The sequence below is a fragment of the Coregonus clupeaformis genome, chromosome 30, assembly GCF_020615455.1.
Source record: "Coregonus clupeaformis isolate EN_2021a chromosome 30, ASM2061545v1, whole genome shotgun sequence".
In the NCBI taxonomy this organism is placed as follows: domain Eukaryota; kingdom Metazoa; phylum Chordata; class Actinopteri; order Salmoniformes; family Salmonidae; genus Coregonus; species Coregonus clupeaformis.
Genome location: NC_059221.1, coordinates 23,733,918 through 23,759,986, shown reverse-complemented (window position 1 = coordinate 23,759,986; position 26,069 = coordinate 23,733,918). Strand labels below are relative to the sequence as shown.

The 26,069-nt window shown below is 45.9% G+C and overlaps 1 protein-coding gene across 5 annotated transcripts in view; it reads right to left on the bottom strand.

Moving 5' to 3' along the window:
* The window catches only part of LOC121546045 (extracellular sulfatase Sulf-2-like), a 205,518-nt gene extending 185,321 nt beyond the window's left edge, over positions 1-20,197 (bottom strand). For all 5 annotated transcript variants that reach the window (XM_045209487.1, XM_045209488.1, XM_045209490.1 and 2 more), the window contains exon 1: positions 20,121-20,197. The gene's annotated coding sequence lies outside the window, so the exon portion shown is untranslated. The remainder of the gene's footprint in view (positions 1-20,120) is intronic.
* Positions 20,198-26,069: the final 5,872 nt, after the last annotated feature.

Here is a 26,069-nt window from a genome sequence, read left to right as displayed (position 1 = left end):
GTCCTGTCCCCTTTGCAGAAAAGCATCCCCAAAGAATTATGTTTTCCACCTCCATGCTTCACGGTTGGGATGGTGTTCTTGGGGTTGTACTTATCCTTCTTCTTCCTCCAAACACGGCGAGTGGAAAAAAGCTTTATTTTTGTCTCATCAGACCACATGACCTTCTCCCATTCCTCCTCTGGATCATCCAGATGGTAATTGGCAAACTTCAGACGGGCCTGGATATGCGCTGGCTTGAGCAGGGGGACCTTGCGTGCGCTGCAGTATTTTAATCCATGACGGCGTAGTGTGTTACTAATGGTTTTCTTTGAGACTGTGGTCCCAGCTCTCTTCAGGTCATTGACCAGGTCCTGCCATTTAGTTCTGGGCTGAACCCTCACCTTCCTCATGATCATTGATGCCCCACGAGGTGAGATCTTGCATGGAGCCCCAGACCGAGGGTGATTGACCGTCATCTTGAACTTCTTCAATTTTCTAATAATTGCGCCAACAGTTGTTGCCTTCTCACCAAGCTGCTTGCCTATTTTCCTGGAGCCCATCCCAGCCTTGTGCAGGTCTACAATTTTATCCCTGATGTCCTTACACAGCTCTCTGGTCTTGGCCATTGTGAATAGGTTGGAGTCTGTTTGATTGAGTGTGTGGACAGGTGTCTTTTATACAGGTAACGAGTTCAAACAGGTGCAGTTAATACAGGTAATGAGTGGAGAACAGGAGGGCTTCTTAAAGAAAAACTAACAGGTCTGTGAGAGCCGGAATTCTTACTGGTTGGTAGGTGATCAAATACTTATGTCATGCAATAAAATGCAAATTAATTACTTAAAAATCATACAATGTGATTTTCTGGATTTTTGTTTTAGATTCCGTTCCTCACAGTTGAAGTGTACCTATGATAAAAATTACAGACCTCTACATGCTTTGTAAGTAAGAAAACCTGCAAAATCGGCAGTGTATCAAATACTTGTTCTCCCCACTGTACATGGCGGAGACTCAATCAAGCTAGTCGTCTTGACTTCTTTCTTATGTCATTCTCGTTGGCACCAAAAGTTTAAAAAGTGTTGGAAGGGGACAGAATGCGGTCGGACCATCATATAATTGGCATATACATTACTCTTATTGAATTTCCACGTGGGCGAGGATATTGGAAATTTAATCAAAGCCTATTGTATGATCATTTATTTTTATTTTTCCCCACAACAGATGCGGGACAAACACACCCGCACATACTCACATACTCCAACACACTCAACCCCCCTCCCCCACAATTAACCATAAAATCAGATGCTCAACGGTTGTTACATCCCAGAGCCCAACTCAAGAAAGGACCCGATTTATGGGTGCACATACAGTTACAGCTGATTGAGAAAGCGTGCAAGATTGAGCAGGAATTGACAACAATGTGAGATTTGATTAATCTATTTAATCTATTTCAAGTCCTAGGTGAAGCAAACTCTTTATTACACACATCAACAAAAACATTCTCCTCCGTCCCCTCAACAGAAGGGTGGGGGGGAATATCGGGCCCAGTCGAACTCGACGCTGCCCCATCTTCCATTCTCTCCCCCATGTCCCGTCACGTGCGCCGTCTCTTCTGGTTGCCCTTATGCTGCCAGGTCGACGCTCTGATGACTTCCCTCGCCGGCGGCATCGTCGGGGCCTCAGGTGCTACTGGGGGGGCGGAGCCCTCTCTCCTGCTGCTTGAAGCTGCCGTCTGGCGCCGGGCATGACGCCTCGCAGTAGAGCCTGCTCTACTAGAGGCGGTGGAGGTGGACTGTTTAGGAGTAGTCACATGGCCTGCTCTCCCTGCCAGTGGCAGGTGTCTGGCCAGCTGCTTCCTCTCCTCATCGAGCTTCGTGAAGCGCTCCGTCGCCTCTTTGACGGCGACTCCGAAGAGCCCCTCGTCAGAGAAGGGGGCGTTCAGAAGCGATGCTCTGTCTGCTTCTTTCATGATTTTCAGTGACAACCATAGGTGTTGCTCCGCGACCACCGAAGTGGCCATGGACCTCCCTGCGCAGACAGCTGACGCCTGTGTCAGGTGAAGAATAGCGCCAGAAATCCTGGACGCCTCTTCCACCTTCTCCCTGTCGAGCTCAGTCTTACCCGTGGTTAGACGGGACAGAGAGGCCGCTAGGAGGGCAATGTTATTTGCTGCTGCTACAGCTTGGGCCCCCAACGTAAAATACTTTTCCACCAGCTGTGCTGTGAAGCAGTCTTTCTGCGTTGGCAGAGTGGCCTTCTTGGAAGAGGGCCAGGGACTCGAACCCGGCACGAGATACGCAGCCAGTGCGCTCTCTAGCCTGGGGATTCCCTTAATGAAGCCCTGTTGCCTTCCCTCCACTCTGGTAAACGGGAGGTACACCTTGGCCAGCGAACGCGCCGCCATGAGGCACCTCCCATGAGCCCTCAATGTATTTTGCCAGCGAGGGCATTGCTGGAGCCAAAGGCTCCGCCGCCCTCCTTGGCCAAGAATAGGGGCCGCCCTCCATCATGTCCACATCCGGTGCGGAGGGAATGGGGGGGGCAGCGCTATCTCCAAACGTCTAGCAGCCCTCTCAATGAGCCCAGGAAAGTCTGAGCGCAGAGAGGCTGCTGAGAAGGACAGGGCTACTGATCTCTCAGAGCCTGTGTCGTCATCGCCCAGGGAAGTACAAGACCTCTCACTCTCCAAGGGAAAGGGGGTCTTGAAGTTCTGGGTCAGAGGGACGGATTGTTCCATAGGAATATCCATCTCATCCCCATAATCCCTGTCTTCTCCAGAGTCGGCGCCCTCTGATGATGCCTCAGAAGCAAAGATAGCACGTCCTCCAAAGGGATATCCTCCCTAAAGAACGCCCAGCGCTGCTTCCTCTCCTTCAATGAAAGGAGGGCGCAGCTGGCGCAAATAGGGGTCAGTTGAAAAAAAAATGGGCGTGCTGTGAACCCAAACACACGAAACAAAGGTTGTGGGAGTCCACAGCCACCATGGAGGAACAGCTGCATTGAGCTCTGAAAAGAGCTTTTGGGGGTGGAACATTTCCTGGTGTGCTCATTTAGGACGACGTCGATGACCTGGAAAATCGACTGCGTTTTCTTCGTCCTGAGTCTTCGTCTCTTCTTGGCTTCTTCAGTCTAGTCCAGTCGCTGAAGATAAAGGGAGGCTGATTGAGGGGAGGCATCCCCTCTTTTATAGGGACACTTGTACTCCTATTGGCTGCAGGTGTGTGCATAATTTTGTCTCAGGCTGTTCGCTGCCTAGGCAGCGGGGTAAACCAATAGGAGCAGAGCTCCCCTATTGGGCGGAGCTCCACGATATAGAACTGTTCTGTAATTAAGCCATGTGAGATCGCGGGGATGGGCTTATTTTCCCTGGAGGCGACAACCTTTATTGTGCTTTAAGTGGCTGTATAAATCTCCATGTAGAAACGTACACATTAGTCATGTTATATTGGGGTATGGGACTTTTATGGTGTGTTTTACTGAATAGAAACAATCCTCTGACGATATTGAACAGATTACTCATCGTCACCCTCTCTCGATAGAATGTTTAAAATGTTTGGGCTAGTAGGTAATGTGTAGCCAATCCAAATGGAACTGTGATGTTGAACAGGTTCAGGGAAGTGGAATGTGTCAGAAGTTTCAATGTCACGTGCACAAGTACAGTGAAATGCCAGCTTTAAAACCAACAATGACACTATAATATTAAAAATAACATAAGGTAGAACAAAAACACACCTCCTAAGAAGAACACAAGAAAGTAAGTAAGCATACTATATACAGGGTCAGTTCCAATACCATATTTACAATGTGCAGGGTTACTGGAGTGATGGAGGTAGATATGTATAGGTGTAAGGTGACTAGGCAACAGGATATATGATAAACAGAGTATATGATGATTGTATGTGAGTGGGTGTGCATGTGTGTAGAGTCAGTATAAATGTATGTGCATATTATGTGTGTGAGCAAAAGAACAGCAGCGCATTCTGCAGGGTTAACTTAGTATTGGACACTGCCACGATTTCCTCTCTGTCCCTGTGCTGCAAGTCAAGTGAATATCCTGTCATCGGAGCATAGTAAGCAGATGAAAACAGAGAGAGCCACTGACTATTGTTCTACTGAGTGGTTCTCTTAGAGCCGTCCGTGGCCCTTTAATTAACTGTGGGGAAGAAGCAACACAAAAGAGGAAGGAGCGGAGGAGAGATATTTAATGCTACAGCCCAATCTCTCACACATGACAAAACTCCGCTCCGCAGCTATGGAGACACCTCACAGAGATCTCCATCGGGGAATAATGCATCAGCGCTCCACTGCGGGTACGTCACAGACTCTCGGGACAAATGAGAAACTATGGAGTATAATTGGATTGAGTGGGCTAACAGCTCCTATTTCTATCTGCCAATGATCAGCGTCTTTTCCGAGGAGATGTAACAGTGTTGCTTCCGTCCCTGTCCTCGCCTCGAACAAGGGACCCTCTGAACACATTGACAGCAGTCAGCCTCGAAGCATCGTTACCTATCGCTCCACAAAAGCAACAGCCCTTGCAGAGCAAGGCAAACAACTGCTTCAAGGGCTCAGAGCGAGTGACGTCACCGACTGAAACGCTAAGTAGCTCGCACCGCTAACCAGCTAGCCAATTCACACCAGTTACAGAGAAAGCCTCATTGTTTTCCCTTTTCTTTACGGACAAACAGATCAAAAATACTAGACTATGAGAGTGTTATTCTCTGGGCATATTCTTGCTTGCTCTCCCAAAGTAGGGTTCCATTGACTGAATAAACCGGGTTCCATTGACTGAATAAACTGGGTTCCATTGACTGAATAAACTGGGTTCCATTGACTGAATAAACTGGGTTCCATTGACTGAATAAACCTCAGCACATGTTTATCACTAAAAAAGCAGAGCAATTTTGACTTTAATAGGAGGTTTGTGATTGACAGGGGTTGAGGGGATAGGGTGGAGGAAAAGGTTGAGAAACTTAGTAGGCTGAAAGTCTCAGACTCAGTGGATCTATGCAGGCTTGAGGAACCAAGGCCAGTTATCACTGATGATATTTGTTATGTATGACCAGAGCTTCATTATATTATTTATGTCAGCATACAAATTGGGAAATTGGCATTCTCAGCCTTTTCCTTTCCAGGTGGGACTTTTGTCATTAAACTGATTGATTGGCTGTGGGGGCAGGTACTGTATCAGAGTAACCATATTAACGGTAAAAGGTTTGACTAATAAATTCTTAGATTAGAGTGTTCCCCAACCCCCACCTGTCTTCCAATAGCTCCATAAAGCCAGCACACAGTCATGAAATACTGTCTCTCACCACCCCTAGACTCGCCCTCCACCACCCTCCCCCCTCCCCCCTCCACCACCCCTTCCCCCCCCTCCACCACCCCTTCCCTTCCCTCCCACTCCTCCAATTCCTCTCCACCACCTCTCCCCTCCCCAGTCCCCTATCATCTGGTCCCAGGTCAGGTGGTCTAGTCTACACTATCAGGTGTCTGCTATTTGCTTTCCTAATAACTCTGGAGCTACTGGACAGCCTCATTAAGACACATTTAATTAACCCGATTTTTATTGCTTTCTTTATCCTCTCTCTCTCTCTCTCTCTCTCTCTCTCCATTCCATTTCCCTCCTCCGGTCCTATCTCAGTGACAGTCCATCTGTAACCTGAACGACCTGTCAACACACTCACATTAGCATGCATACATTGTCTCCATTCAGATAGGTGAGTTATGGAGCTCCCAGAGGAGTTGGGGATGGGAGGTAAAGGGGGAAAATGAGATGAGTTGGGAGGGGGAGGGGGAGGGGTTAAGTTGGCTACAGTCGAGTCTGATGAGCAACATCTCACTCTTACCAGCAGCATTCCGGATGTACTGTACCACAGTGGCAGATATGTACTGTACCACAGTGGCAGATATGTACTGTACCACAGGCCAGATATGTACTGTACCACAGTGCCAGATATGTACTGTACCACAGGCCAGATATGTACTGTACCACAGTGCCAGATATGTACTGTACCACAGGCCAGATATGTACTGTACCACAGTGCCAGATATGTACTGTACCACAGTGTCAGATATGTTCTGTACCATAGGCCAGATATGTTCTGTACCACAGTGCCAGATATGTTCTGTACCACAGTGTCAGATATGTACCGTACCACAGTGCCAGATATGTACTGTACAACAGCGCCAGATATGTACTGTACCACAGTGGCAGATATATACTGTACCACAGTGGCAGATATGTACTGTACCACAGCGCCAGATATGTACTGTACCACAGTGGCAGATATGTACTGTACCACAGTGGCAGATATGTACTGTACCACAGGCCAGATATGTACTGTACCACAGTGGCAGATATGTACTGTACCACAGGCCAGATATGTACTGTACCACAGTGGCAGATATGTACTGTACCACAGGCCAGATATGTACTGTACCACAGTGCCAGCTATATACTGTACCACAGGCCAGATGTATACTGTAACACAGTGCCAGATATGTACAGTACCACAGGCCAGATATGTACTGTACAACAGTGCCAGATATGTACTGTACCACACTGCCAGATATGTACTGTACCAAAGGCCAGATATGTACTGTACCACAGGCCAGATATGTACTGTACCACAGTGGCAGATATGTACTGTACCAAAGGCCAGATATGTACTGTAACACAGGCCATATATGTACTGTGACACAGTGCCAGATATGTACTGTACCAAAGGCCAGATATGTACTGTACCACAGGCCAGATATGTACTGTACCACGGGCCAGATATGTACTGTACCAAAGGCCAGATATGTACTGTACCACAGGTCAGATATGTACTGTTCCACAGGCCAGATATGTACTGTACCACAGGCCAGATATGTACTGTACCAAAGGCCAGATATGTACTGTAGCACCGGCCAGATATGTACTGTACCAAAGGCCAGATATGTACTGTACCACATGCCAGATATGTACTGTACCACAGTGGCAGATATGTACTGTACCACAGGCCAGATATGTACTGTACCACAGTGCCAGCTATATACTGTACCACAGGCCAGATGTATACTGTAACACAGTGCCAGATATGTACAGTACCACAGGCCAGATATGTACTGTACAACAGTGCCAGATATGTACTGTACCACACTGCCAGATATGTACTGTACCAAAGGCCAGATATGTACTGTACCACAGGCCAGATATGTACTGTACCACAGTGGCAGATATGTACTGTACCAAAGGCCAGATATGTACTGTACCACAGGCCAGATATGTACTGTAACACAGTGCCAGATATGTACTGTGCCAAAGGCCAGATATGTACTGTACCACATGCCAGATATGTACTGTACCACAGTGGCAGATATGTACTGTACCACAGGCCAGATATGTACTGTACCACAGTGCCAGCTATATACTGTACCACAGGCCAGATGTATACTGTAACACAGTGCCAGATATGTACAGTACCACAGGCCAGATATGTACTGTACAACAGTGCCAGATATGTACTGTACCACACTGCCAGATATGTACTGTACCAAAGGCCAGATATGTACTGTACCACAGGCCAGATATGTACTGTACCACAGTGGCAGATATGTACTGTTCCAAAGGCCAGATATGTACTGTACCACAGGCCAGATATGTACTGTAACACAGTGCCAGATATGTACTGTACCAAAGGCCAGATATGTACTGTACCACAGGCCAGATATGTACTGTACCACAGGCCAGATATGTACTGTACCAAAGGCCAGATATGTACTGTGCCACAGGCCAGATATGTACTGTACCACAGGCCAGATATGTACTGTACCACAGTGGCGGATATGTACTGTACCAAAGGCCAGATATGTACTGTACCACAGGCCAGATATATACTGTAACACAGTGCCAGATATGTACTGTACCAAAGGCCAGATTTGTACTGTACCACAGGCCAGATATGTACTGTACCACAGTGGCAGATATGTACTGTACAACAGTGACAGATATGTACTGTCCCACAGTGACAGATATGGTCTGTACCACAGGCCAGATATGTACTGTACCACAGGCCAGATATGTACTGTACCACAGGCCAGATATGTACTGTACCACAGGCCAGATATGTTCTGTACCACAGCGCCAGATATGTACTGTACCACAGTGCCAGATCTGTACTGTACCACAGTGCCAGATATGTACTGTACCACAGTGTCAGATATGTTCTGTACCACAGTGCCAGATATGTTCTGTACCACAGTGCCAGATATGTTCTGTACCACAGTGTCAGATATGTACCGTACCACAGTGCCAGATATGTACTGTACAACAGCGCCAGATATGTACTGTACCACAGTGGCAGATATATACTGTACCACAGTGGCAGATATGTACTGTACCACAGTGGCAGATATGTTCTGTACCACAGTGCCAGATATGTACTGTACCACAGTGGCAGATATGTACTGTACCACAGGCCAGATATGTACTGTACCACAGTGGCAGATATGTACTGTACCACAGGCCAGATATGTACTGTACCACAGTGGCAGATATGTACTGTACCACAGGCCAGATATGTACTGTACCACAGTGCCAGCTATATACTGTACCACAGGCCAGATGTATACTGTAACACAGTGCCAGATATGTACTGTACAACAGTGCCAGATATGTACTGTACCACAGGCCAGATGTATACTGTAACACAGTGCCAGATATGTACTGTACAACAGTGCCAGATATGTACTGTACCACAGTGCCAGATATGTACTGTACCAAAGGCCAGATATGTACTGTACCACAGGCCAGATATGTACTGTACCACAGTGGCAGATATGTACTGTACCACAGTGGCAGATATGTACTGTACCACAGTGCCAGATATGTACTGTACCACAGTGCCAGATATGTACCGTACCACAGTGCCAGATATGTACTGCACCACAGACAAGATACAGTGGGGGAAAAAAATATTTTGTCAGCCACCAATTGTGCAAGTTCTCCCACTTAAAAAGATGAGAGAGGCCTGTAATTTTCATCATAGGTACACGTCAACTATGACAGACAAATTGATTTTAAAAAATCCAGAAAATCACATTGTAGGAGTTTTAATGAATTTATTTGCAAATGATGGTGGAAAATAAGTATTTGGTCACCTACAAACAAGCAAGATTTCTGGCTCTCACAGACCTGTAACTTCTTCTTTAAGAGGCTCCTCTGTCCTCCACTCGTTACCTGTATTAATGGCACCTGTTTGAACTTGTTATCAGTATAAAAGACACCTGTCCACAACCTCAAACAGTCACACTCCAAACTCCACTATGGCCAAGACCAAAGAGCTGTCAAAGGACACCAGAAACAAAATTGTAGACCTGCACCAGGCTGGGAAGACTGAATCTGCAATAGGTAAGCAGCTTGGTTTGAAGAAATCAACTGTGGGAGCAATTATTAGGAAATGGAAGACATACAAGACCACTGATAATCTCCCTCGATCTGGGGCTCCACGCAAGATCTCACCCCGTGGGGTCAAAATGATCACAAGAACGGTGAGCAAAAATCCCAGAACCACACGGGGGGACCTAGTGAATTACCTGCAGAGAGCTGGGACCAAAGTAATAAAGCCTACCATCAGTAACACACTACGCCGCCAGGGACTCAAATCCTGCAGTGCAGGTCGTGTCCCCCTGCTTAAGCCAGTACATGTCCAGGCCCGTCTGAAGTTTGCTAGAGTGCATTTGGATGATCCAGAAGAGTATTGGGAGAATGTCATATGGTCAGATGAAACCAAAATATAACTTTTTGGTAAAAACTCAACTCTTCGTGTTTGGAGGACAAAGAATGCTGAGTTGCATCCAAAGAACACCATACCTACTGTGAAGCATGAGGGTGGAAACATCATGCTTTGGGGCTGTTTTTCTGCAAAGGGATCAGGACGACTGATCCGTGTAAAGGAAAGAATGAATGGGGCCATGTATCGTGAGATTTTGAGTGAAAACCTCCTTCTATCAGCAAGGGCATTGAAGATGAAACGTGGCTGGGTCTTTCAGCATGACAATGATCCCAAACACACCGCCCGGGCAATGAAGGAGTGGCTTCGTAAGAAGCATTTCAAGGTCCTGGAGTGGCCTAGCCAGTCTCCAGATCTCAACCCCATAGAAAATCTTTGGAGGGAGTTGAAAGTCCGTGTTAACCATCGACAGCCCCAAAACATCACTGCTCTAGAGGAGATCTGCATGGAGGAATGGGCCAAAATACCAGCAACAGTGTGTGAACCTTGTGAAGACTTACAGAAAATGTTTGACCTGTGTCATTGCCAACAAAGGGTATATAACAAAGTATTGAGAAACTTTTGTTATTGACCAAATACTTATTTTCCACCATAATTTGCAAATAAATTCATTAAAAATCCTACAATGTGATTTTCTGGATTTTTTCCCCTCATTTTGTCTGTCATAGTTGACGTGTACCTATGATGAAAATTACAGGCCTCTCTCATCATTTTAAGTGGGAGAACTTGCACAATTGGTGGCTGACTAAATACTTTTTTCCCCCACTGTATATACTGTACCACAGGCCAGATATGTACTGTACCATTTTTACATTTTAGTCATTTAGCAGACGCTCTTATCCAGAGCGACTTACAGTTAGTGAGTGCATACATTTTCATACTGGCCCCCGTGGGAAACGAACCCACAACCCTGGCGTTACAAGCGCCATGCTCTACCAACTGATTCTACCTGGATTAAGTTTGAGAGGCTTCCATTAAAGAACACCCTCTGTGTTCTGTTAGACAGGTAAATCTTTATCCACAATATAGCAGGGGGTGTAATGCCATAACACATACGTTTTTCCATCAGCAGACTATGATCGATAATGTCAAAAGCCACACTGAAGTCTAAAAAAAGAGCTCCCACAACCTTTTTATCGTCAATTTCTCTCAGCCAATCATCAGTCATTTGTGTAAGTTCCGTGCTTGTTGAATGTCCTTCCCTATAAGCGTGCTGAAAGTCTGTTGTCAATTTGTTTACAGTAAAATTCTGTATCTGGTCAAACACATTTTATTCATAATGTATATAAAGTGTATTATTGGGATGCAAACTCAAAATTGAATACATTTCAACTCTATATCTGAGGTGTCTTCTTTTTTTAAGCCCATAACCATGTGTGAGTTGTATACTTTTATTTCAAAGTAGATTTGTTTAAGACTACCCAGAAACGCTCTGTGTGACCCTGATTTAGCCCACTGCAGTAAAAGGCAGGAGGACAGGAGGACAGCAGAGCTCTCTCTCTGCCAAGCCCCAGCCCCCAGCCCCCAGCCCCCACACCCCACCCCCCATTTTTTAATTTTTTTATTTAGCCATTTACCAGACATTCTTATCTAAAGCGACTTAGTGCATTCATCTCAAGATAGATAGCCAAGACAACCACATATCTCAGTCATAGTAAGTACATTTTTCCTCAGTAACGTAGCCATCCACAAAGTCATTGCATGTAAAAACCTTACCGATGTCAACTAGATTGATGCATTAATTCTATCATTTATGACATTATTCTGGTGAGCAAGGGTTTATTTAGTATTCTAGGGCAACATATAATGACAGAAGATAAGCTAGATGTATCTAATTATAGACAAGTTGACTAACAAATAGCCTATCAAAATGTTGGACATTATAAGCAGAAACATATCTAAATTAGGCAAAAAATCCTGCACCCCCTGTCAAAAAATTGTTCTGCCGTCTTTGACTGTAGCCTATAGTGCATTTTCTATATTTGCGGGTTAGGGTTGGGTGCGGGCCTCAGATTTTCACTTTGTCACATACAGTATAGTCGGGTGGTTGCGGATGGGTTATTAATAATTGCAGGCGGGTGCGGGTGAACAAACAGCTGACCGACTAATGTGCATTTCTGTAGCTATAGTATATATTTAGGGGAAATACATGTGTGTTGTGAATGTAAACAGCATTGGTGATACTTCAGGGACTTAGTGTCAATTTGACAGGGGGCTGTGTCTTTGTATGCATGTGTGTGTGTGTGTGTGCGTGTGTGTGTGTGTGTGTGTGTGAGTGTGTGTGTGCGTGCGTGTCGTGTACATGCTTACGCACATGTAGGTGTGTGATCCCAGAAATCGGATCTTAATTTGACCATTATTGACGCAGATAAATAATCCTGCAGCAAAAGGATTTGAACATTTAGTCCATTCACACTTTTCCGCCAATGTAATTTAGCTAGCTAGCCAAAATTAGGCTACATGAAAAGTGTAAAACTGTTAATATAACCGTGTGTTAGTGCAGGTTTTTAGTGAATTTCTGTAAATCACGAGAGTGCAGGAAAATTCTCAGCGACAACAGAGTGATCAAATTAAGATCCCACATCAGTATACAGTGAGGGAAAAGTATTTGATCCCCTGCTGATTTTGTACATTTGCCCACTGACAAAGACATGATCAGTCTATAATTTTTATGGTAGGTTTATTTGAAGAATAAAATCCAGAAAAACGCATGTCAAAGATGATATACATTTATTTGGATTTTAATGAGGGAAATAAGTATTTCACCCCTCTGCAAAACATGACTTAGTACTTGGTGGCAAAACCCTTGTTGGCAATCACAGAGGTCAGACGTTTCTTGTAGTTGGCCACCAGGTTTGCACACATCTCAGGAGGGATTTTGTTCCACTCCTCTTTGCAGATCTTCTCCAAGTCATTAAGGTTTCGAGGCTGACGTTTGGAAACTCGAACCTTCAGCTCCCTCCACAGATTTTCTATGGGATTAAGGTCTGGAGACTGGCTAGGCCACTCCAGGACCTTAATGTGCTTCTTCTTGAGCCACTCCTTTGTTGCCTTGGCCGTGTGTTTTGGGTCATTGTCATGCTGGAATACCCATCCACGACCCATTTTCAATGCCCTGGCTGAGGGAAGGAGGTTCTCACCCAAGATTTGACGGTACATGGCCCCGTCCATCGTCACTTTGATGCGTTGAAGTTGTCCTGTCCCCTTAGCAGAAAAACAACCCCAAAGCATAATGTTTCCACCTCCATGTTTGACGGTGGGGATGGTGTTCTTGGGGTCATAGGCAGCATTCCTCCTCCTCCAAACACGGCGAGTTGAGTTGATGCCAAAGAGCTCAATTTTGGTCTCATCTGACCACAACACTTTCACCCAGTTCTCCTCAGATTCAGATGTTCATTGGCAAAGTTCAGACTACCCTGTATATGTGCTTTCTTGAGCAGGGGGACCTTGCGGGCACTGCAGGATTTCAGTCCTTCACGGCGTAGTGTGTTACCAATTGTATTCTTGGTGACTATGGTCCCAGCTGCCTTGAGATCATTGACAAGATCCTCCCGTGTAGTTCTGGGCTGATTTTCATGATCATTGCAACTCCCCGAGGTGAGATCTTGCATGGAGCCCCAGGCCGAGGGAGATTGACAGTTATTTTGTGTTTCTTCCATTTGCGAATAATCGCACCAACTGTTGTCACCTTCTCACCAAGCTGCTTGGCGATGGTCTTGTAGCTCATTCCAGCCTTGTGTAGGTCTACAATCTTGTCCCTGACATCCTTGGAGAGCTCTTTGGTCTTGGCCATGGTGGAGAGTTTGGAATCTGATTGATTGATTGCTTCTGTGGACAGGGGTCTTTTATACAGGTAACAAGCTGAGATTAGGAGCACTCCCTTTAAGAGTGTGCTCCTAATCTCAGTTCGTTACCTGTATAAAAGTCACCTGGGAGCCAGAAATCTTTCTGATTGAGAGGGGGTCAAATACTTATTTCCCTCATTAAAATGCAAATCAATTTATAATATTTTTGACATGCGTTTTTCTGGATTTTATTGTTGTTATTCTGTCTCTCACTGTTCAAATAAACCTACCATTAAAATTATAGACTGATCATTTCTTTGTCATTGGGCAAACATACAAAATCAGCAGGGGATCAAATACTTTTTTCCCTCACTGTATATATCTACGATTGTATGAAAGAATATGTCTGTAGTGCTGGTGTATGAGGAGTCAGCAGCGTTGCCATTGGGATGGTCTCTGGGGTGATGGATGAGGTCCTGTCTCCACGGCAGCCCCAGCGCTGTGCCACTACCATGACAAATGGAGCCTGGGTTTAATAAATCTTTATAGGTCCCAATAGTAACACAAGCAGTACATCAGGAGGGGTCCGTCCTCTGGTCAGCCCCCTCCCACCCCACCGGCCCACTGAAATATACACAGCATAGCAGGACAGAGTGGCACACACACCCTTCATCTTCCTCCCCCTACCTACTCCCATGTCACCTGATACTAGCCCAGCCCCATGTAAGCAACTACCCTCCCTCCCCGCCCCTCCAGGCTGAGGCAGCCAACCAGAGGACAGGGGAACATGGGTTGTCCTAGTTTCCACGCCAAACCCTGAGAGGATAGAGAGAGAATAGGCATCATGGAGAAACAAACCGGAAAGGTCAGGTCAGTAGTTAATGGGCTATTGTTGAAGATCCATTGCTATTTATATTCCCAAACTGCAATAATATGATCAAGGTCCACTAGATCAATACATGTCAATAATATACTTTAACACTGTCTATGGACACACAGACACACAACACATCTCGGTTATTTTTAGAGCGCAGACTTCGAAGACATGCTCCAGGGAGGCGGTTTAATTTATTAATGAATTTACTCTAAGATGAACCACCAAATAAAATGAATGTTGGATTAGAATGACCTTCTCTCAGAATGACCTTCTTGATCCAAACCAGTCAGGTTTCAGGACTGGTCATTCAACTGAGACTGCTCTTCTCTGTGTCACGGAGGCTCTCCGCACTGCTAAAGCTAACTCTCTCTCCTCTGCTCTTGTCCTTCTAGACCTGTCTGCTGCCTTTGATACTGTGAACCATCAGATCCTCCTCTCCACCCTCTCCGAGCTGGGCATCTCCGGCGAGGCTCACTCCTGGATCGCGTCCTACCTGACCGGTCGCTCCTACCAAGTGGCGTGGCGAAAGCTGTCTCCGCACCACGTGCTCTCACCACTGGTGTCCCCAGGGCTCAGTTCTAGGCCCTCTCCTATTCTCCCTATACACCAAGTCACTTGGCTCTGTCATATCCTCACATGGCCTCTCCTATCATTGCTACGCTGACGATACACAACTAATCTTCTCCTTTCCCCCTTCTGATAACCAGGTGGCGAATCGCATCTCTGCATGTCTGGCAGACATATCAGTATGGATGACGGATCACCACCTCAAGCTGAACCTTGGCAAGACGGAGCTGCTCTTCCTCCCGGGGAAGGACTGCCCGTTCCATGATCTCGCCATCACGGTTGACAACTCCATTGTGTCCTCCTCCCAGAGTGCGAAGAGCCTTGGCGTGACCCTGGACAACACCCTGTCGTTCTCCGCTAACATCAAGGCGGTGACCCGATCCTGCAGGTTCATGCTCTACAACATTCGGAGAGTACGACCCTGCCTTACACAGGAAGCGGCACAGGTCCTAATCCAGGCACTTGTCATCTCCCGTCTGGATTACTGCAACTCGCTGTTGGCTGGGCTCCCTGCCTGTGCCATTAAACCCCTACAACTCATCCAGAATGCCGCAGCCCGTCTGGTGTTCAACCTTCCCAAGTTCTCTCACGTCACCCCGCTCCTCCGCACACTCCACTGGCTTCCAGTTGAAGCTCGCATCTGTTACAAGACCATGGTGCTTGCCTATGGAGCTGTGAGGGGATCGGCACCTCTGTACCTTCAGGCTCTGATCAGTCCCTACATCCAAACGAGGGCATTGCGTTCATCCACCTCTGGCCTGCTGGCTCCCTTCCTCTGCGGAAGCATAGTTCCCGCTCAGCCCAGTCAAAACTGTTTGCTGCTCTGGCACCCCAATGGTGGAACAAGCTCCCTCACGACGCCAGGACAGCGGAGTCACTCACCACCTTCCGGAGACATTTGAAACCCCACCTCTTTAAGGAATACCTGGGATAGGATAAAGTAATCCTTCTACCCCCCCAACCCCAAAAAAAAAAAAAAAAAAAGATATTGTAAAGTGGTTATCCCACTGGCTATAGGGTGAATGCACCTATTTGTAAGTCGCTCTGGATAAGAGCGTCTGCTAAATGACGTAAATGTAAATGTAAAATGTTAGTGAGCAGTGAACAGGGAGATGTGACTCTGAAATAAACATTCAATTATTTTTGAACGGAGCCTGAATGAAACGCCACAGTGAGAAGACTGGGCCTATCAGACCCCATCTTCTAACACATAAAGACAACATGACTGTTTCCATTGTAGAGAAACCAGTCTGTCTATTTAGGTGGCAGGGTCTTTGTGGAGGAATACCTTTGATTCTCCTTCGCTGAGGAATTAGTGTTTTTCAAACGGTGTCAGAACCCCCTGGGTGTCAGCCATGGAGGGCGACTACAGAGAGACTACTAGCTTGTTCTTTGGGGTTTTAGGCTGGGTATCTGTAAAGCACTTTGTGACAACTGCTGATGTAAAAAAGGGGCTTTATAAAATACATTTGATTGATTGACTAATTAAGCTCTTTCTGTTGACAAGCAGGTCTAGGATCAGTTTAGGTGAGGAGGCACGTGAGAGGAGAGGACATAACAGTGATGTGACCAATTCCTCTTGATGTTGGCTACGTCACCAGTAGTCATTTATGTTTCAATACATGAGTAACGGGTTGTGTTAAATGTATGAGGGAAAAAATTCAGGCGCCGGTCGGTGTCTATAAATTGCATCAGGACGGACCGAGCGAGCACTTGCAGATGAGATCAAACATTCTGTTGTGAATATTAAACAAGTGGCGTTCAGTCGGTCGTCTCTCCTCGTTGTTTGAACAGCCAAACAATGCATTAGTGTGGTCTGGCAGTCCAACAGCAGACAACGCAGAAACATAGCAGCCCATCCTTGGATCTGTACTGAGGGTAAGATAACATTTTCCATAGTTGTTTTATGTCAATCTGACATCTACAGTAAGTGTCAAAATGAATAATTGTGTGTTTTTGCAGCTCAGACACAAGAGTGCTGCACCATTGCTGAGTTAGAAACCCCTGCAATGTGGCCTTGAAAAGATTGATAAGATAACCATTCCAATGCTACAGTATGATGACGTGTGCTGATACTGTCATTTCTGAACCTAAGAAAACAATTGCATCTGTCTGAGCAGGTTGGCTAGTCTAGCTCTCAGAGAACATACAGTATGTGACTTGCCTGGAGAGCGACTGCCTACATACCGGATGTCCCTTTGGGACAAGCCATGGTGAAATAGTTAATCTCTCCGACTGAAAGGAAAACAAACCGAGGGGAAATGAAAGCAAATGATGTATTAGATCTTGGATTGGATGAGACGTTCCATTTGTGTTACCTGCTGAGTGGGCATGATTTGTAGAGCAACTTTCCATCTCTCTCATGGGCCAACACTGCTAAGAATGCAACAGAAGAAAAAAAACAATTGGAGGAGCATGTGACAATGATCTGGCGTCACTTTTTCTTTCCTGTTTATATCTCTTTATCTCGCTCGCTTTCTCTGTCTCCAACGCACCCTCACGCCACATGTTGCCTTTCTCCTAGTTCCTCTGGCTTTTCCTCTACAGAACTGACCTTTTACCAGTGTGTCTACAGGACAGGCAGAGTGACTAGTGCAGGGGGTGTTCTATCTAAACTGGAAGTGTGATCTCTATCAAAGGAATGTGGAGGAAGGATCCAAACGCTAATGAAAGAGATTGGGATGAGAGGAGAAGAGAAAATAAGAGAAACCATGAGAGAGAGAGAGACAGAGACAGAGACAGAGAGTCACAGAGAGACACAGAGAGAGAGAGACAGAGACAGAGAGAGAGAGACAGAGACAGAGAGAGAGACAACATATATATATCAACGAATTGGCGAGGGCATTAGAACAGTCTGCATCACCCTACTACAATCTGAAGTCAAACGTCTACTATTTTCTGATGATCTGGTGCTTCTGTCACCAACCAAGGAGGGCCTACAGCAGCACCTATATCTTCTGCACAGATTATGTCAGACCTGGGCCCTGACAGTAAATCTCAGTAAGACAAAAATAATGGTGTTCCAAAAAAGGTCCAGTTGCCAGGACCACAAATACAAATTCCATCTAGACACTGTTGCCCTAGAGCACACAAAAAACTATACATACCTCGGCCCAAACATCAGCGCCACGGGTAACTTCCACAAAGCTGTGAACAATCTGAGAGACAAGGCAAGAAGGGCCTTCTATGCCATCAAAAGGAACATAAAATTTGACATACCAATTAGGATCTGGCTAAAAATAATTTAATCAGTTATATAACCTATTGCCCTTTATGGTTGTGAGGTCTGGGGTCCGCTCACCAACCAAGAATTCACAAAATGGGAAAAACACCAAATTGAGACTCTGCATGCAGAATTCTGCAAAAATATCCTCAGTGTACAATGAAAAACACCAAATAATGCATGCAGAACAGAATTAGGCCAATACCCGCTAATTATCAAAATCCAGAAAAGAGCTGTTAAATTCTATAACCACTTAAAAGGTAGCGATTGCCAAACCTTCCATAACAAAGCCATCACCTACAGAGAGATGAACTTGGAGAAGAGTCCCCTAAGTAAGCTGGTCCTGGGGCTCTGTTCACAAACACAAACAGACCCCACAGAGATCCAGGACAACAACAACAACACAATTAGACCCAACCAAATCATGAGAAAAGATAATTACTTGACACATTGGAAAGATTTAACAAAAAAAACAGAGCAAACTAGAATGCTATTTGGCTCTAAACAGAGAGTACACAGTGGCAGAATACCTGACCACTGTGACTGACACAAACTTAAGGAAAGCTTTGACTATGTACAGACTCAGTGAGCACAGCCTTGCTATTGAGAAACGCCGCTGTAGGCAGACCTGGCTCTCAAGAGAAGACAGGGTATATGCACACTGCCCACAAATTGAGGTGGAAACTGAGCTGCACTTCCTAACCTCCTGCCAAATGTATGACCATATTAGAGACACATATTTCCCTCAGATTACAGCGATCCACAAATAATTCGAAAACAAACCCAATTTTGATAAACTCCCTTATCTACTGGGTGAAAAACCACAATGTACCATCACAGCAGCAAGATTTGTGACCTGTTGCCACAAGAAAACTGTTGCCACAACCAGTGAAGAACAAACACCATTGTAAATACAACCCATTTTTATGTTTATTTATTTTCCCATTTGTACTTTAACTATTTGCACATTGTTACAACACAGTATATATACATAATATGACATTTGAAATGTCTTTATTCTTTTGGAACTTCTGAGTGTAATGTTTACTGTTAATATTTATTGTTTATTTCACTTTTGTTAACTATCTACTTCACTTGCTTTGGCAATGGTAACATACGTTTCCCATGCCAATAAAGCCCTTAAATTGAATTGAATTGAGAGAGAAAGATAGCAGACAGTTCTGGGCTGGTTTAGCTCAGTGATGAACTGGATACAATCACAGGTCAAAGCTCACAGACCACTCACTGTGTTGTATTGTTCCTACACATCCACCCAGAGAGAGAGAGAGAGAGAGTGTGTGTGTGTGTGTGTGTGTGTGTGTGTGTGTGTGCGTGTACGTGTATGCTCATTCCCCCTCAGCATATAGTCCATACTCCATCATTAATCAGGAATGTGAGGCTCCTGTTCCTCCCCCTCAGTAGGTCACACTGTGGGGGTGTCATCATGGGTAATGGACGGAGGGGATACCCACAACAACCTACAGCCCACATCGACCGACCAACAGCCCCACGTCTCACGTTCACCCCTTTCGTTCTTCTCTCTCCTCCATCAATGTTCCCCCTCTTCTGTCACTCTCTGTCTCTCCTGACAGGCTTGCCCCCAGCCAACCCCGCCCCCCAGCCTCTGCATTTCTGACTATGAGCACTGCTGCCTGTCCCCCTGACACATTACTGTGTGTTGTGTTGTATTGTGTGAGACCGCAGAGAGAGCGAGATTTCTCTGCAGCCGCCACCGACGCTGCCAGAGGGATTCAGCCTAACCAGCATGGGTATTAAGACGGAGACATCGGCAGATACCTCCTCCTCTCCTCAACCCCAACCCCCCCCCCCCCTTCCTCACAGCAGTAGCAACACCACCGTCCCTCAGCGTCTGTTCCTCGTCAGGACGATAACCCCCACCCTCCATCACTCACCTGTGAATGGAAGGTTGGGTTCTCTGGGGATGGTTGGAGTCTCTTTATGTGTGGAGGAGTGGCTGGCTCAAGGGTCTGTGAAAACAAGCACAAACAGAGCAGGAGTCATCTCAGGGTGAAGGCCAACACAGAGCAGGAGTCATCTCAGGGTGAAGGAAGTCAGAACTAAAGCACCTCTTTCTTTGCGTCCTGTATACCCACTGTATTCTCCCTCTCTTTCTCTTTCACTCGCCCGGGCTGGCAGTGATTCATTTCACCTACGGCTCGAGTCAATTCTTCTTTAAAACAAGATGGTGAGAGAAAGAAAGAGAGGGGGACGGAGGGAGGGAGAGATGCATTTGCAATCAAAGGACTTCAATGTTTGCCTGTCTCTCTGTCCCCTTCCATCAACCCCCCCCCCTCCCCCTCCTTCCTTCCCTCTCGCTCTTTTCTTTTTGTCTGACTCCAGGTCTGAGTGGAATACTGATGTCAGGGTTTGAGAGACGCAATTGGATGAAAAAAATGACTTTCTGCCCTCTTTTTTTTCATGCTGCACTTTGTGCTGCCACTTCACACTGTGCCGTGGGCCCCTGAAATAAAACTGGCCCAATTAACAGAGCGGGGGCTCAGAAGGCAGCGAACACAACCCTGCGACAAATAGCCTGCGTCTCTGGATCTTTATAAGGCCTGGCTACACAGAGGGGTAGCAGGGAGCCTGGAGAGATGACAAGTTCATTCAGAAGATCCGGGGAAGAACAGAAACAATTACAGCTCTGAGATGGAGGCTGCAGCGGCTTAGGGAGATCTCAGAGTAAAGACTTAATGTCACTAGAGATTTTTTTATTACATTTTATTAGGATCCACATTACCCGACGCAAATGGTGACAGCTAGTCTTACTGTTTCCGACACATAACGAAAAAAGTCATTACAGACAAAATACTTTACAATTTACATACATTTTTTAATAACATTAGCATGTCGTGTACGTGTGTGTGCATTTATCAGTTACACATACATGTCAGTACATACACACAACAAGTAGGTCACATGGGGGAGAGGCGTTGTGCCGTGAGGTGTTGCTTTATTAGTTTTTTTAAACCAGGTTTGTTGTCATTTCAGACGCAGCTTTGCTCTCTCATTACCCAACCCTCCACCCCCACCAGGCTGATTGATGCCCACATTCACATGACATCTTTTAATTAGGAGCAGTACAGGACAGAACAGCAGCCAGCTCCTGGTTCACGTAACTACACAGGATGGCCAATTAACGTCCTTACAAGGAGGACAGATGAAACAGATCAACGTCAATGAATCACCCTTTATTCACATATATCGTCATCTCAGATCCACTTGACTCAGTTACATTGTCCAACTCTATGGACTGTGCTTTATTTATGGGCCGTTCCGACATGGAGGAGGTCAGGAAGGTCAAGGCTTGTTTTAAGCAGGCTGTATTACATTTTGTTATGATTTGTTCCCTCCATTTTTTGTTGTTGATCTATGGTGATAACATAGTACAACTCTATCATTTTCAAAAGGCCTTTTGAACCTCTTGGTATTCATACAATATTATTTTGGTACCTTGACCTGCATATATATATATATTTTTTTTTTCACTGGCCCCCCGTGGGAATCGAACCCACAACCCTGGCGTTGCAAACGCCATGCTCAACCAACTGAGCTACATCCCTGCCGGCCATTCCCTCCCCTATCCTGGAAGACGCTGGGCCAATTGTGCGCCGCCCCATGGGTAGACAGTAGACAGTAGACAGACAGTAGACAGACAGTAGACAGACAGTAGACAGTAGACAGACAGTAGACAGACAGACAGACAGACAGACAGTAGACAGACAGACAGACAGTAGACAGTAGACAGACAGTAGACAGACAGTAGACAGTAGACAGACAGTAGACAGACAGACAGACAGTATACAGTAGACAGACAGTAGACAGACAGACAGACAGTACACAGACAGTAGACAGACAGTAGACAGACAGTAGACAGTAGACAGACAGTAGACAGACAGACAGACAGACAGTATACAGTAGACAGACAGTAGACAGACAGACAGACAGTAGACAGACAGTAGACAGACAGTAGACAGTAGACAGACAGTAGACAGACAGTAGACAGTAGACAGACAGTAGACAGTAGACAGTAGACAGACAGTAGACAGACAGTAGACAGTAGACAGACAGTAGACAGACAGTAGACAGTAGACAGTAGACAGACAGTAGACAGTAGACAGACAGTAGACAGTAGACAGACAGTAGACAGACAGTAGACAGTAGACAGACAGTAGACAGACAGACAGTAGACAGACAGTAGACAGTAGACAGACAGTAGACAGTAGACAGACAGTAGACAGTAGACAGACAGTAGACAGACAGTAGACAGTAGACAGACAGTAGACAGTAGACAGTAGACAGACAGTAGACAGTAGACAGACAGTAGACAGACAGTAGACAGTAGACAGACAGTAGACAGTAGACAGACAGTAGACAGTAGACAGACAGACAGTAGACAGACAGACAGTAGACAGACAGTAGACAGTAGACAGACAGTAGACAGTAGACAGACAGTATACAGTAGACAGACAGTAGACAGTAGACAGACAGTAGACAGACAGACAGTAGACAGTAGACAGACAGTAGGCCGAGACAGACAGTACAGTAGACAGTAGACAGTAGACAGACAGTAGACAGTAGACAGACAGTAGACAGACAGACAGTAGACAGTAGACAGACAGTAGACAGTAGACAGACAGTAGACAGTAGACAGACAGTAGACAGACAGTAGACAGACAGACAGTAGGCCGTAGACAGTAGACAGACAGTAGACAGTAGACAGACAGTAGACAGACAGTAGACAGTAGACAGTAGACAGACAGTAGACAGACAGACAGTAGACAGACAGTAGACAGTAGACAGACAGTAGACAGTAGACAGTAGACAGTAGACAGTAGACAGACAGTAGGCCGTAGACAGACAGTAGACAGACAGACAGTAGGCCGTAGACAGTAGACAGTAGACAGACAGTAGACAGACAGTAGACAGTAGACAGTAGACAGACAGACAGTAGGCCGTAGACAGTAGACAGTAGACAGACAGTAGGCAGTAGACAGACAGTATACAGACAGTAGACAGACAGTAGACAGACAGACAGTAGACAGTAGACAGTAGACAGACAGTAGGCCGTAGACAGTAGACAGTAGACAGACAGTAGGCAGTAGACAGACAGTATACAGTAGACAGACAGACAGTAGACAGTAGACAGACAGTAGACAGTAGACAGTAGACAGACAGTAGACCGTAGACAGTAGACAGTAGACAGACAGTAGGCAGTAGACAGACAGTATACAGTAGACAGACAGTAGACAGTAGACAGACAGTAGGCCGTAGACAGGCAGTAGACAGACAGTAGACAGTAGACAGACAGTAGACAGACAGTAGACAGGCAGTAGACAGACAGTAGACAGTAGACAGTAGACAGACAGTAGGCCGTAGACAGACAGTAGACAGTAGACAGTAGACAGACAGTAGACAGTAGACAGACAGTAGACAGACAGACAGTAGACAGTAGACAGACAGTAGACAGACAGTAGACAGTAGACAGACAGTAGACAGACAGTAGACAGACAGACAGTAGGCCGTAGACAGTAGACAGTAGACAGACAGTAGACAGTAGACAGACAGTAGACAGACAGTAGACAGTAGACAGTAGACAGACAGTAGACAGACAGACAGTAGACAGTAGACAGTAGACAGACAGTAGACAGTAGACAGACAGTAGACAGTAGACAGTAGACAGACAGTAGGCCGTAGACAGACAGTAGACAGACAGACAGTAGGCCGTAGACAGTAGACAGTAGACAGACAGTAGACAGACAGTAGACAGAAGACAGACAGACAGTAGGCCGTAGACAGTAGACAGTAGACAGACAGTAGGCAGTAGACAGACAGTAGACAGACAGTAGACAGTAGACAGACAGACAGTAGACAGTAGACAGTAGACAGACAGTAGGCCGTAGACAGTAGACAGTAGACAGACAGTAGGCAGTAGACAGACAGACAGTAGACAGTAGACAGACAGTAGACAGTAGACAGTAGACAGACAGTAGGCCGTAGACAGTAGACAGTAGACAGACAGTAGGCAGTAGACAGACAGTATACAGTAGACAGACAGTAGACAGTAGACAGACAGTAGGCCGTAGACAGGCAGTAGACAGTAGACAGACAGTAGACAGACAGTAGACAGGCAGTAGACAGACAGTAGACAGTAGACAGGCAGTAGACAGACAGTAGACAGTAGACAGACAGTAGACAGACAGACAGTAGACAGTAGACAGACAGTAGACAGTAGACAGACAGACAGTAGACAGTAGACAGTAGACAGTAGACAGACAGTAGGCAGTAGACAGACAGTATACAGTAGACAGACAGTAGACAGTAGACAGACAGTAGGCCGTAGACAGGCAGTAGACAGACAGTAGACAGTAGACAGACAGTAGACAGACAGTAGACAGGCAGTAGACAGACAGTAGACAGTAGACAGGCAGTAGACAGACAGTAGACAGTAGACAGACAGTAGACAGACAGACAGTAGACAGTAGACAGACAGTAGACAGTAGACAGACAGTAGACAGACAGACAGTAGACAGTAGACAGACAGTAGACAGACAGTAGGCAGTAGACAGACAGACAGTAGACAGTAGACAGACAGTAGACAGACAGTAGGCAGTAGACAGACAGTAGACAGTAGACAGACAGTAGACAGACAGTAGACAGACAGTAGACAGGCAGTAGACAGACAGACAGTAGACAGTAGACAGACAGTAGACAGTAGACAGACAGTAGACAGACAGTAGACAGTAGACAGACAGTAGACAGACAGTAGACAGACAGACAGTAGACAGACAGACAGTAGGCCGTAGACAGTAGACAGTAGACAGACAGTAGACAGACAGTAGACAGTAGACAGTAGACAGACAGTAGACAGACAGTAGACAGACAGTAGACAGACAGACAGTAGGCCGTGAGACAGTAGACAGTAGACAGACAGTAGGCAGTAGACAGACAGTAGACAGTAGACAGACAGTAGACAGTAGACAGACAGTAGGCCGTAGACAGTAGGCAGTAGACAGACAGACAGTAGGCCGTAGACAGTAGACAGTAGACAGACAGTAGACAGACAGTAGACAGACAGACAGTAGGCCGTAGACAGTAGACAGTAGACAGACAGTAGGCAGTAGACAGACAGTAGACAGACAGTATACAGTAGACAGACAGTAGACAGACAGTAGGCCGTAGACAGTAGACAGTAGGCAGTAGGCTGGGCCCCATCTGACAGCACACTGGATCCACGTACACGTACACACACACAGACAAACACACAGATACAGACAAACACCCATGCCAGGGCTATGTCAGACAGACACCCCCGTTACCTGATTCTGTAATTACAGTAATTTATCTCTCTCTCTCTCTCTCTCTCTCTCTCTCTCTCTCTCTCTCTCTCTCTCTCTCTCTCTCTCCCTAGGATCCATCTAACAGTATTATGAACGTAATCACTGCATCAATACAGCACTCATGACTGGTGGAAGTTATCTGAAACCGTGGGATTGATTTCCTCTACAACATTTTGGGTTGGGGACCGTATGTATGAGACCCTAGTGAATGGATGTATAGTTCTACCCTAAACAACTACACGGAAGAGGGAGGAGGGAGGAAGGAGGGAGGAAAGAGATATCAGCTCAGTATGGATGGCTGGTGGCTGAGGGAAAACACTTAGAATGTTGTCTGCAAACTTCCTAGTACACAAACAAACCATATTTCAACATATATCTAATTCTGTCCCCTCCTTCCTTTTTCTTCTCACTCGCTCACACACACAAGCACTAACACATGAACATCCATACAAACACACACTGCCAGAGAGCGAGGGTAGAACCCTTTCTCATCTCTCTCTC